Below are 10,590 nucleotides of genomic sequence, written 5' to 3'. Positions count from 1 at the left end.
TTTTTTCTATTCTTTTTCTTTTCATATCTGATTGAGTCATTTATACGTGCAATAACTAGGGCACATATAGATGTATCCTAAACAAACCCGAATACATATTAATTAGTGGTTGAAAATGAGTCCGGTTTAGAGTCAGCTTTGTGCATGAAAGAACAGGAGGTACCCATGCGGAGATCACAGAACGAGCTAAGAAGTTCGATGAATTCACCTTTGTGCATGAAGAGAGAAGTAATCATGCTTCAGATAAATTAGCCAAGTATGCTCTAGAACTTAGTGTTGGCAGCCATGTTCGGCTTGATTCCACATGATATGTAAGCTGTCCTATGAACATCGCAGTTAATGTATAGAACCCACCAGAGTTTTCCCTCACAAAAAAGTAGACTCTTGTGTTGGACATCTTTCATTCGGTAGCTATATATCCTTATGGAGAGAGGGGAACAATGAAAATCAAGGGGAGGGAGATTAGTAGGAAAGAGAACACGCCAGTCCCTGACAAAACAACCTGTAAGTTAGATCCGGAGAGAGGGGAACAACTCTTGTGTAAACAGCTATGTTGTCCTCAGCAATTGGAACACTTTTGGCCCGTCTTCTAGATTCAGGACAGAACTGTACAAACAATGGCTCATGAACCACGTTTGATGCGTCTAGTGCCGCTGATACTCATGTAGGTTGTGCTTGAGCCGTCGAGGTCCAACGCTGAATTCCTAGGTACACCTTTTGGTCATGTGGGTGGTAAGGGGTGTAGCGGCGGGTGATTTAGGCTAGTGCTCTCCTTTGGTAGTGGCGTCGTTCAGACCCGGATCTGGAGGCTGTGCTTGTCGCAGTTTTCCTGTGTGCCGCGTGGTGTCACATGTAAGCTGTCGGGCAAAAGCTCCTTGCTTTGGCGCCGATGGCGGTGACGCCCGCGGGTGCCACTCTCCTCTTCAGGACGACGTTGCGGTTCTCCTCTCCCTGTCACGATTCCAGGTGATGACCCTCGTCCATCTCAGACTCAACAGCTCGTGGAGCTTCGGTCTCCTAGGGTGTTGTATGTTGGCCTACCTGTGTTATTTTTCGGCAACGTAGTCACGTGCCTTTATGTTGTCTAGTTATCTCAGGATCTACTTTGTAAGAGGCCAACCCATTACCTTGCATTGTTTGTCCGTGTACTTTGGTTTTGTTTTATCTATAAAGCAGGGTGTGAGCCTGTTTCGAGAGTAGTAGGCAATTAGCTTGATCGATCTGTTATAAAAACATACTTTTTTTCTTTTCTGTATATGATACTTACAAAGTTCTTCTCTTGAAAAAGGAGGGTTGAATTAGAATTATAATCAAATAGGTTCAAAAAGGAGATGACAGGAGAACTTTTACATCAATAGTTTGCATATTCAACTTTTACTTCTCTTAAACTGTCTCTTTTCAACAGCCCAAAGGGCGGGAAGCGGCGGCCATTGGTCTCGGTTGGTGGCACCAACTGGGACTAAAGGGGGGCATTGGTTTCGGTTGGTGCCACGAACCGGAAATCAAAGGCCTTGCACAGCGGGGTGGTGGTGGGAGTTTAGTCCCACCTCGCTAGTTGAGAGGGGTGCGCAGTGGTTTATAATCCCCACTGCCGCACCCCTCTCGAGCTCCTCTCCATTGCAGGCTTACGGATCTAATTGCGATTGCTATGCCTGATGGGTCTATTGGGCCTTCTGCGGGCTGAATCCTGGCCCATGGATGGGTTTCTAGTCGTATTCAGGCCGTGGTGGCCCAGTAGGTGGCAAGTATTTTATTTTTTCTCATTTTTTTGTTTTATTTTTTGCTTTATTTTTTGTTTTGTTTCTACTTACAACAAAATACTTATTTATTTTATTTTATTTTGTTTCTAAATACTTATTTATTTTATTTTATGATAATTCTTTTTGCTATTAAAATTTCTAACAAAAAAGTTCTTTATGATTTTTTTCTTTTAATGATTTTGAATAGAAAATACTTTGATAATTTTAGTTGCATCAATTTTATATAATTTTAGTTTCATAAATTTTACAGGTTGCTTATAATGTTTTGAACAGAAAATACTTTGATAATTTTAGTTTCATAAATTTTATTTATGCTATTAAAGTCTATTTTATTTTATTTTATTTTGTTTCTACTTATATTTTTTATTAAAGTTTATATTATTTTGTTTCAAATTACTTATTTATTTTATTTTATGATAATTCTTTTTGCTATTAAATTTTCATGTATTTACTAATTATTTTGAGCTATAATACCCTAAAATTGAAAATCATTTCAAATGAACTCTGAAAAGGTTAAAAGTTGGCATGATATCATCATTTCCCCCACATAGCATGTGTAAGAAAGTAGAGTCTTACGGCAAAAACTGGATGCACTTCGTGTACAAAATGGACAATCTCTTTCAAAGTATCAGGGTTTCATACGGAAACTCGTCTATTACAAAGGGATTTCATTTTTTTGAACTTATTTGAACTCTATACTTTTTCTGTGTTCAAAATGCATCATTCAAAGCCACATCATCAATTTTCAACCCTTTCTAACTTCATTTGTTATTTTTCATGCATTTACTGATTTTTTTCAGCTATAAGACCCTGAAATTGAAAAGCACTACAAATAAACTCTGAAAAGGTTGAAAGTTGGCATGGTATCATCATTTCACACACATAGCATGTGCAAGAAAGTAGAGAGGCTTACGGCAAAAACTGGATGCACTTCGTGTACAAAACGGACAATCTCTTTCGAAGTATCAGGGTTTCATACGGAAACTCATCTGTTACAAAGGGATTTCATTTTTTTGAACTTATTTGAACTCCATACTTTTCTGTGTTCAAAATGAACAATTCAAAGCCACATCATCAATTTTCAACACTTTCTGACTTCATTTGTTATTTTCATGCATTTACTGATTATTTTGAGCTATAAGACCCTGAAATTGAAAATCACTACAAATGAACCCTGAAAAGGTTGAAAGTTGGCATGGTATCATCATTTCACACACATAGCATGTGCAAGAAAGTAGAGAGGCTTACGGCAAAAACTGGATGCACTTCGTGTACAAAACGGACAATCTCTTTTGAAATATCAGAGTTTCATACGGAAACTCGTCTGTTACAAAGGGATTTCATTTTTTTAACTTATTTGAACTCCATATTTTTTCTGTGTTCAAAATGCACCATTCAAAGCCACATCATCAATTTCAACCATTTCTGACTTCATTTGTTATTTTTCATACATTTATTGATTTTTTTCAGCTATAATACCCTGAAATTGAAAAGCACTACAAATAAACTCTGAAAAGGTTGAAAGTTAGCATGGTATCATCATTTCACACACATAGCATGTGCAAGAAAGTAGAGAGGCTTACGACAAAAACTGGATGCACTTCGTGTACAAAACGGACAATCTCTTTTGAAATATCAGGGTTTCATACGGAAACTCGTCTGTTACAAAGGGATTTCATTTTTTTGAACTTATTTGAACTCCATACTTTTTCTGTGTTGAAAATTCACCATTCAATGCCACATCATCAATTTCAACCCTTTTTGACTTCATTTGTTATTTTTCATGCATTTATTGATTATTTTGAGCTATAAGACCCTGAAATTGAAAAGCACTACAAATGAACTCTGAAAAGGTTGAAAGTTGACACGGTATCATCATTTCACCCACATAGCATGTGCAAGAAAGTAGAGAGGGTTACGACAAAAACTGGATGCACTTCGTGTACAAAACGGACAATCTTTTTTGAAGTATGAGGGTTTCATACGGAAACTCGTCTGTTACAAAGGGATTTCATTTTTTAACTTGTTTGAACTCCATAGTTTTTCTGTGTTCAAAATGCACCATTCAAAGCCACATCATTAATTTAGTACATATAGCTCTTATGAATAGACAAGTGACCTAATTAATAGAAGTTCGTCATCAAATTAAAAACAAAGTACATACATAGTTTTCATTGAACAACATATAGCTCTCCAGAGCATCTAGTTAAACCATATATTGAAACTATATAAAACCTTTCAATGCAACAACAAATGCGATCATAATCACAACCAAGGTAAAAATTGATCCAACGGCATAATGATACCAAGCCTCGGTATGAATGGCATATTTTCTAATCTTTCCAATCTTGCATCCATCTTGATCTTGTGATCATCGACGACATCCGCAACATGCAACTCCAATATCATCTTCTCCTCCTCAATTTTTTTTATTTTTTGCTTCAAGTAATTGTTTTCTTCTTCAACTAAATTTAACCTCTTGACAATAGGGTCGGTTAGAATTTCCGGTTCAACTACCTCCTACATAAATAAAATCTATGTCAACTTGATGGGCATAATTGTCATAAACAATAAATGAACCAAATAGTTATAAAATATAATATATACCACATCCGAATCATAGCCAGGACGAGGGCCGACGGGGGCGGATACCAAAACCATCGCACTATATAATAACAAGCAATAATAAAAGTAAGAAAATTAGACAAGTATTTATCTAAAGTAAGAATTTTTTTCTTTCAGAAGAAGATAAGAACAAGAGGCTCACCACGGTGGTGCAGGCGACGAGATCGGCGTGGGCGATCGACGGCGGTGAAGTCGGAGACAGGACGTGACGGACCGCTAAACCTAGATAAATCTCGGGGAAAATGGAGCTTGGAGGTCGAGTTTCGAGAGGAGAAAGCTTAACTAGCATGGCTCGGGCATTTCATCGAACACCTCATGTGCATAGGAGGTAAACTAGAGCACCCAAATGCCCTCTCCTCGCCAGCCAGAAAAAACAGAGCACTGTGGAGTGCTCTGCCGCGGCGACGGGGTATATATAGGCAACTCATTTGTCCCGGTTCGTGGCTGGAACCGGGACTAAAGCCCAGCCTTCTGTCCCGGTTCGAGCCAAGAACCGGGACCAATGTTTGTGGGCCAAGAGCGAGGCCCATTGGTCCCGGTTCGTGCCTAGAACCGAGACAAATGGGTCCATACGAACCGGGACCAATGCCCACGAGGCCCCGGGCGGCCCCCTGGGCTAAAGAACCGGGACGAATGCCCCCATGAGTCCCGGTTCGTGACTGAACCGGGACTAATGGGCTTGCCCTGCCCAAACCAAAGTCCTGTTTTCTACTAGTGGTGGTTTGTGCGGCCTTGGCCGCGATGGCCTCGGTGTCCGCATGAGCGGTGGTGGCGTCTTCTTTTTCTTCTCCTTCCTTCTCTGGTTGGCCCGCTTCGCATCTTGGACACCCCGTGCTCCAGGGTGATCTCCTTCTTCGGCTTCTTCTGGGCAACAACGCAGGCAGGCACATCAGGGATAGGGGCGGGTTCGTCGGCCATGGCTATAGGGCGGGAGGGAGAGAGGTTTTGGGAGAGAGAAAAGGTGGGAATGAAAATGGTGTGCCATCGACAGTCGAGCCAGGGAAGCACATGCGGAGGACACTGCGGGAGTCTGTGGCGTGTTCCCGCGGACCCAAATCCAAACCAAATTTTGGCTGAAAATGGGTCGAAGCGGACATGAAAATGGACAGCCGTCCGTTTTGGTTGGCACGCTGGACCATGTTTTTTGTCTGCGCGGACCCAAATGAATGAGTGTTCATTGATGATATGTCTGGATTATTGGTTACCACATCATGCCATTCATTTGTGTCGTGCGCTAGATTCACGAGGCTCTTGCTCCGTCAATCCTTGCTGATCCACACTATGTTCTAGCTGTAGAAGCTCGACAAACATTTGCATTTCATCCTTGACGCAGGAAGCTGCCGTTTATGTACCGCAGTCTGGCCGCGAATGAATCGTTCTATATGTCTGCAGTTTATGTGGTCAGTGTGATTTCTATACCAGCTTATTAGTATAATTTTACCCATTAGATACCTTATCATAGTACCAGACCCATTCTGTCAGTACTATATAGAATAGGCTCGACAATAGATCTGCATAAAACTGATTCACAGAATAAGCTGCATGAATCTTGCACTCAGCAAAGTTATCACCTCACAAACAGACACTATTATAGCTAGACTTATCAAGTTCAACAAATCAAGAGACGAAGGAGCAGAGAGCAACCACCAAGAAGTTAACTACTACCTGGAATTACATAATTCCGTAGGGCTTCATAGTTGCACATTTTCAAACATCTGATTGGCCACTACCAGATTCAGTGTGGAAATTACTTCTTTCTTTGAATGCTTGGATAAGGCAAGTGGCATCCAATTAATCGATCTCTGATACTTTATATTGCTACACTGCTGATACCTGCAACCGCATAGGCAAAGAGCAAAGTGTAGATGTATGCTGCTACCAATGCAGACAAAATTGCTGCAAGGTGGTTCAATGTCGACTGGCTTGCAAATGAGCTAGCAAAATGCCATGCAGCAGCACTAACACACCATTTTCCTATTGCATCAGCAAAAGTACAATCACACTGTGGCAGCAAAAACGGCGAAACAGAAGAAACTTCACTGAAACAACCGTGGTACCAAAAAGTCTGACATATCTTGAGACTCATCTGAAATTACCCTCAACAAAAACCTTTGCGCTTGGGCACCATCACAAATCAAACCATTTCTTTCATCTGAAGTTACCTTAGGATTTTGTTTCTTTTTTAAGACGATCAGACATCTGATTGGGCACCTTGCGATCCAGGAAAAACACAAAAATTAAAGAGAAGCCATTCCATGTGTGCAGGAGTCTAAAACCAAATAACTGCAAAAGGTGTGTAATGCCGAGAAATTTACTGACATAGCCCCTCCGTTCCATATTCTGGTTGAGGTTTCAGTTCAGGTTTGAATTAAAACCATGACAAGAATTATGGAACAGAGGAAGTAACATAAACCTACTAAACTATTTTGTAGTAGGAACATTGTTGAATCAACTATGATGTTTTTTAACTTACGATAACATTTTTATCTATTTTGGATTTGCGTCATCCAAAAGGTTACCCTTGAACATGCGTCACCATACGCTGCCCTTTAATGTGTTAAAGGAGCCGCAGCCATGCTCTACAACTGCAATACTTATAGGACTATAAAGACCCTCGACTTATATATCCCAGAAACAGAACGGTGAAAACCATATATAATAACAGCCAGTCCACACTAAAGAGCATGGCCAGTCCAATCTAAACTTAAAGGTCTATATATCAGAAGAACAAAGCCTTCATTGAAGAGCAGCAGTCGGGTCCTTTCGTCGAAGACGGGATCTGCTAAGACTTGTCTATCATAATCATCATCAGTATTATGAGAACTAGCAAGAACAGGGCTTTTTCAAAGAGTAGAAGTCAGGCCCTTTCCCCCTTATCGTCCTCGTCCCCATCCTATTCCTGTCCCACGTCCTCGCCCTCGCCCTCGTCCCCGCCCGCCTCCTACTCCTTCTCCTCCTTGTCGAGACTCCGACAGTGCCGATGAAGATGACGACGATGAGCTTGAAGAATCATCATCATCATCGTCATCGTTGTTGTCGTCATCGTCGTCGTCGTCGTCGTCGTCCTCGTCGTCATCATCATCATCATCGTCATCGTCATCATCATCGTCATCGTCGTCGTCGTCCTCATCATCAACATCATAATCATCGTCGTCATCATCATCAGCAGCAGCAGCAGCGATAGCGGCAGCAACAGCAGTATTAGCAGTTTTAATATATAACGTTCGTTGAATATCAGGAGTCGAACCCTTTCCTCGAAGACATGATCTGCTGAGAATGGTGGCTTCGAGCATGATACCATTTGGATCATCAGAAATCTTTCCCTTGGGAATTATTAAGTCGTACACTATCGGTAGCCCATCAGAGAGTGAAGAGCTTCTTACGTGGCAATTTATACTTTCACGGCAGCCGGTCATTATGCAGTCATATTCCATATTACATTTGAACTTGGGTTCCGTAACGTTTGGTTGTACGCAGGTGACTGAGATGGCATATCCAAGAGGCTCTGATGACATGTTGAGCAAGAGAAAGTAGCTGGTCTCGGTGCATCGCAAAACATGTAACCCCGGCTGTAAGCGAAGTGACACCATGCCGGAGTCTGGGAGGATTGTAGACATACACTTGTGCTGGATGATGAAATGGTCTAGGAGCACCTTTGTTGGTCCAGCGAAGCCACAAGCCCACAACCGGACTCCACGCAGGAGCATGGGGCATTTAGGCATGCCTTCTTGTGTTCTTCTTTCTGGTAGTAGATGACCCCCTCGGCACACCCATACTTTTCATTGGAGCAAGCAACTTTGGCTTCTTGGACGACATGTTCCATCGCAAAGCAGCGCTTGAAGGAAGTTTTGATAGAGCACACAGGGCATTTCTTGTCCAGCTTCCCACGGCAAGATGAGCATATGCAATGCCCTACAGAGCACTGTGGAATAGAAAAGATCCTCGTGAGAACAAACCTTGACAGAAAGAAAGAATTGAAGTGCCACATGACAACACATTTTATTACTATGTCAGTTACCATAGCTATTATGTAAGACTTCATAATAAACACTTTTTGCCAGTGATTGATTTATCAAAGCTCTTCTTTTATCTTCAGCTCTTATCACAGATATGCTCAAAAAAAAAAGCTCTTATCACAGATGAAATAATACCTCTATAAAGAAATATAAAATTTAGTGATCTAAAAGATCTTATATTTGTTTACAGAGGGATTTACAGAGGGGGTACAAGCTTAAGTTTAAAGGAAAGTTAATGTACATACACGTACTGCATTTACCTGGAATAGCGGAGGCCTGAGGGGCTCATAGCAGATGGGACAGTCGAGGGTCTCCACCCCCATGGTGACCTTCAGTTTCTTTGTGCTGCTCTCTCCCTCTCGTTCCGCTTCAACTTTTTTCTTTTTAGTATTAGCATTACGACCTTCCATCGCCAACAAACTTCTAAGATATCCTCGCTTGCTTGCAAACTCAACGGAGACACAAACCTACTGGGCAATACAATCTGAATGCGTGTTCACCTGTTCCACAAGATACATGGATAAAAGCCATGGAACACAACAGACTTCTAAGCTGGAATGGCAATTACTTTAGGAAAAGCAGCAGAACAAGTAGTAATAATTTGCAAAGGGTATTTAACACATTTTTTGGCCTTTCTTGTTTTGGGCGAAAAGGGTATTTGAGCTGATTTCCCTTAATAGGTACGGTCGACAATGCATATATGCAAGTAATAATCTGACAGAGAAGCGGTAAAAGAAGAAATCTATTAGGGCTAAAAGTTTGCACTGGCATAGCGTAGCAGCGTGACTCCGGCGATCAAAGGGCAGATGTCCCGAATCGAGAGGGATGCAGCCGTACCTGAAACTACGTGGTCGCCTCGCGGGGCCTATCCACTACAAGACCTAGCAGGGCATGCGCGACCGCTGCAGCCGGTGGCCTCCTCCTCCAAGGAAAGAGGGGAGAAGAGAAGACTGCTGCTCCCTTGCCGGCGAGCTCTCCACCCTGCCCGCGCGCCGCGTTGATCTCAGCACGATGGTCGATGGGAGCGGGGAGATATGAAGCAGCGCTCGGGACGAGAAACCGTCGTAAGGAGCCGTGTCTTTTTAGGTGTCTCTTTTTTCCTTTTCTATTCCTATTTTTGTGTGGAAACTTGAGAGATTTACTCCTAAAACCTCGCAAGGAGTCATCGCGAAGTTGAGAGTATCGACGGATCTAGGATTTGACGCTAGGGTGGACCTAGCTATGAGTAGATCCCCTAAAAAAAACTAGGAGTTAGCCTCTTTTTTTTTTCCTAAACCACAAAAATAATATTCAAATGTAAACGTATGCAAAGTGCTGCGGGATTACATTCGTACTTCTCACAAGTATCAAATTCAATTATTACATTCAAATCGCATATATTAGCAATATCATGTTTTTCCGGAAAGGATTTAGACCTATTATAAAAGTTCGTTGGAAGTATGAATCACCTCAAACCAAATAAAAATTATATAGCGATTCCGAGACCATAAAACAACCACTACCACCGCCAGAACAAGCCGTCGGCGCACCGCACTGTCATTGCTCACCTACCGGAAACGGCTTGACCTTGTCGACGACAGCTATAAATTCTTCATGCAAATGCCCCTATGGACAGAGTCGTTGCTGTTGAACCCTCGAACAGATCTGAAGCAGCTGACACCAAATCTCGCTACATGACGAGAAACATTAACCTCACCGTCCCAAACCGTCGTAAGGAGCCGTGTCTTTTTAGGTGTCTCCTTTTCCTTTTCTATTCCTATTTTTGTGAGGAAACTTGAGAGATTTACTCCTAAAACCTCGCAAGGAGTCATCGAGAAGTTGAGAGTATCGACGGATCTAGGATTTGATACTAGGGTGGACCTAGCTATGAGTAGATCCCCTAAAAAAACTAGGAGTTAGCCTTTTTTTCCTAAACCACAAAAATAATATTCAAATGTAAACGTATGCAAAGTGCTGCGGAATTAGAGCATCTCCAGCCGCGCCCCCAACAGGCCCTCCCCAGGCGATTTTGCCGCGCTGGCGTCGGAAAAACGGCCCAGTCGCGCCCCCAGAATCCCGTTTTTCGCCGGCTCGGGGCGAAACTGGTGCCGGCGGATCCAGGCCGAACCCGGCTTCCTGGGGGCGCCGGCACAAACGAAAAGGGCGTGTGGGTCCGCCCTGTCGGTGAGGCGAGCGCCTCTTCCCGTCGT

The 10,590-nt window shown here is 42.4% G+C and overlaps 1 pseudogene; it reads right to left on the bottom strand.

Annotated features, from left to right (window-relative positions):
* Positions 1–7,258: 7,258 nt before the first annotated feature.
* LOC123056638 (E3 ubiquitin-protein ligase SINA-like 7) lies at positions 7,259–9,528 on the bottom strand (annotated as a pseudogene).
* Positions 9,529–10,590: the final 1,062 nt, after the last annotated feature.

Source organism: Triticum aestivum, chromosome 3A (assembly GCF_018294505.1).
Source record: "Triticum aestivum cultivar Chinese Spring chromosome 3A, IWGSC CS RefSeq v2.1, whole genome shotgun sequence".
NCBI lineage: Eukaryota > Viridiplantae > Streptophyta > Magnoliopsida > Poales > Poaceae > Triticum > Triticum aestivum.
This window is presented reverse-complemented; position numbering and strand designations above follow the sequence as displayed.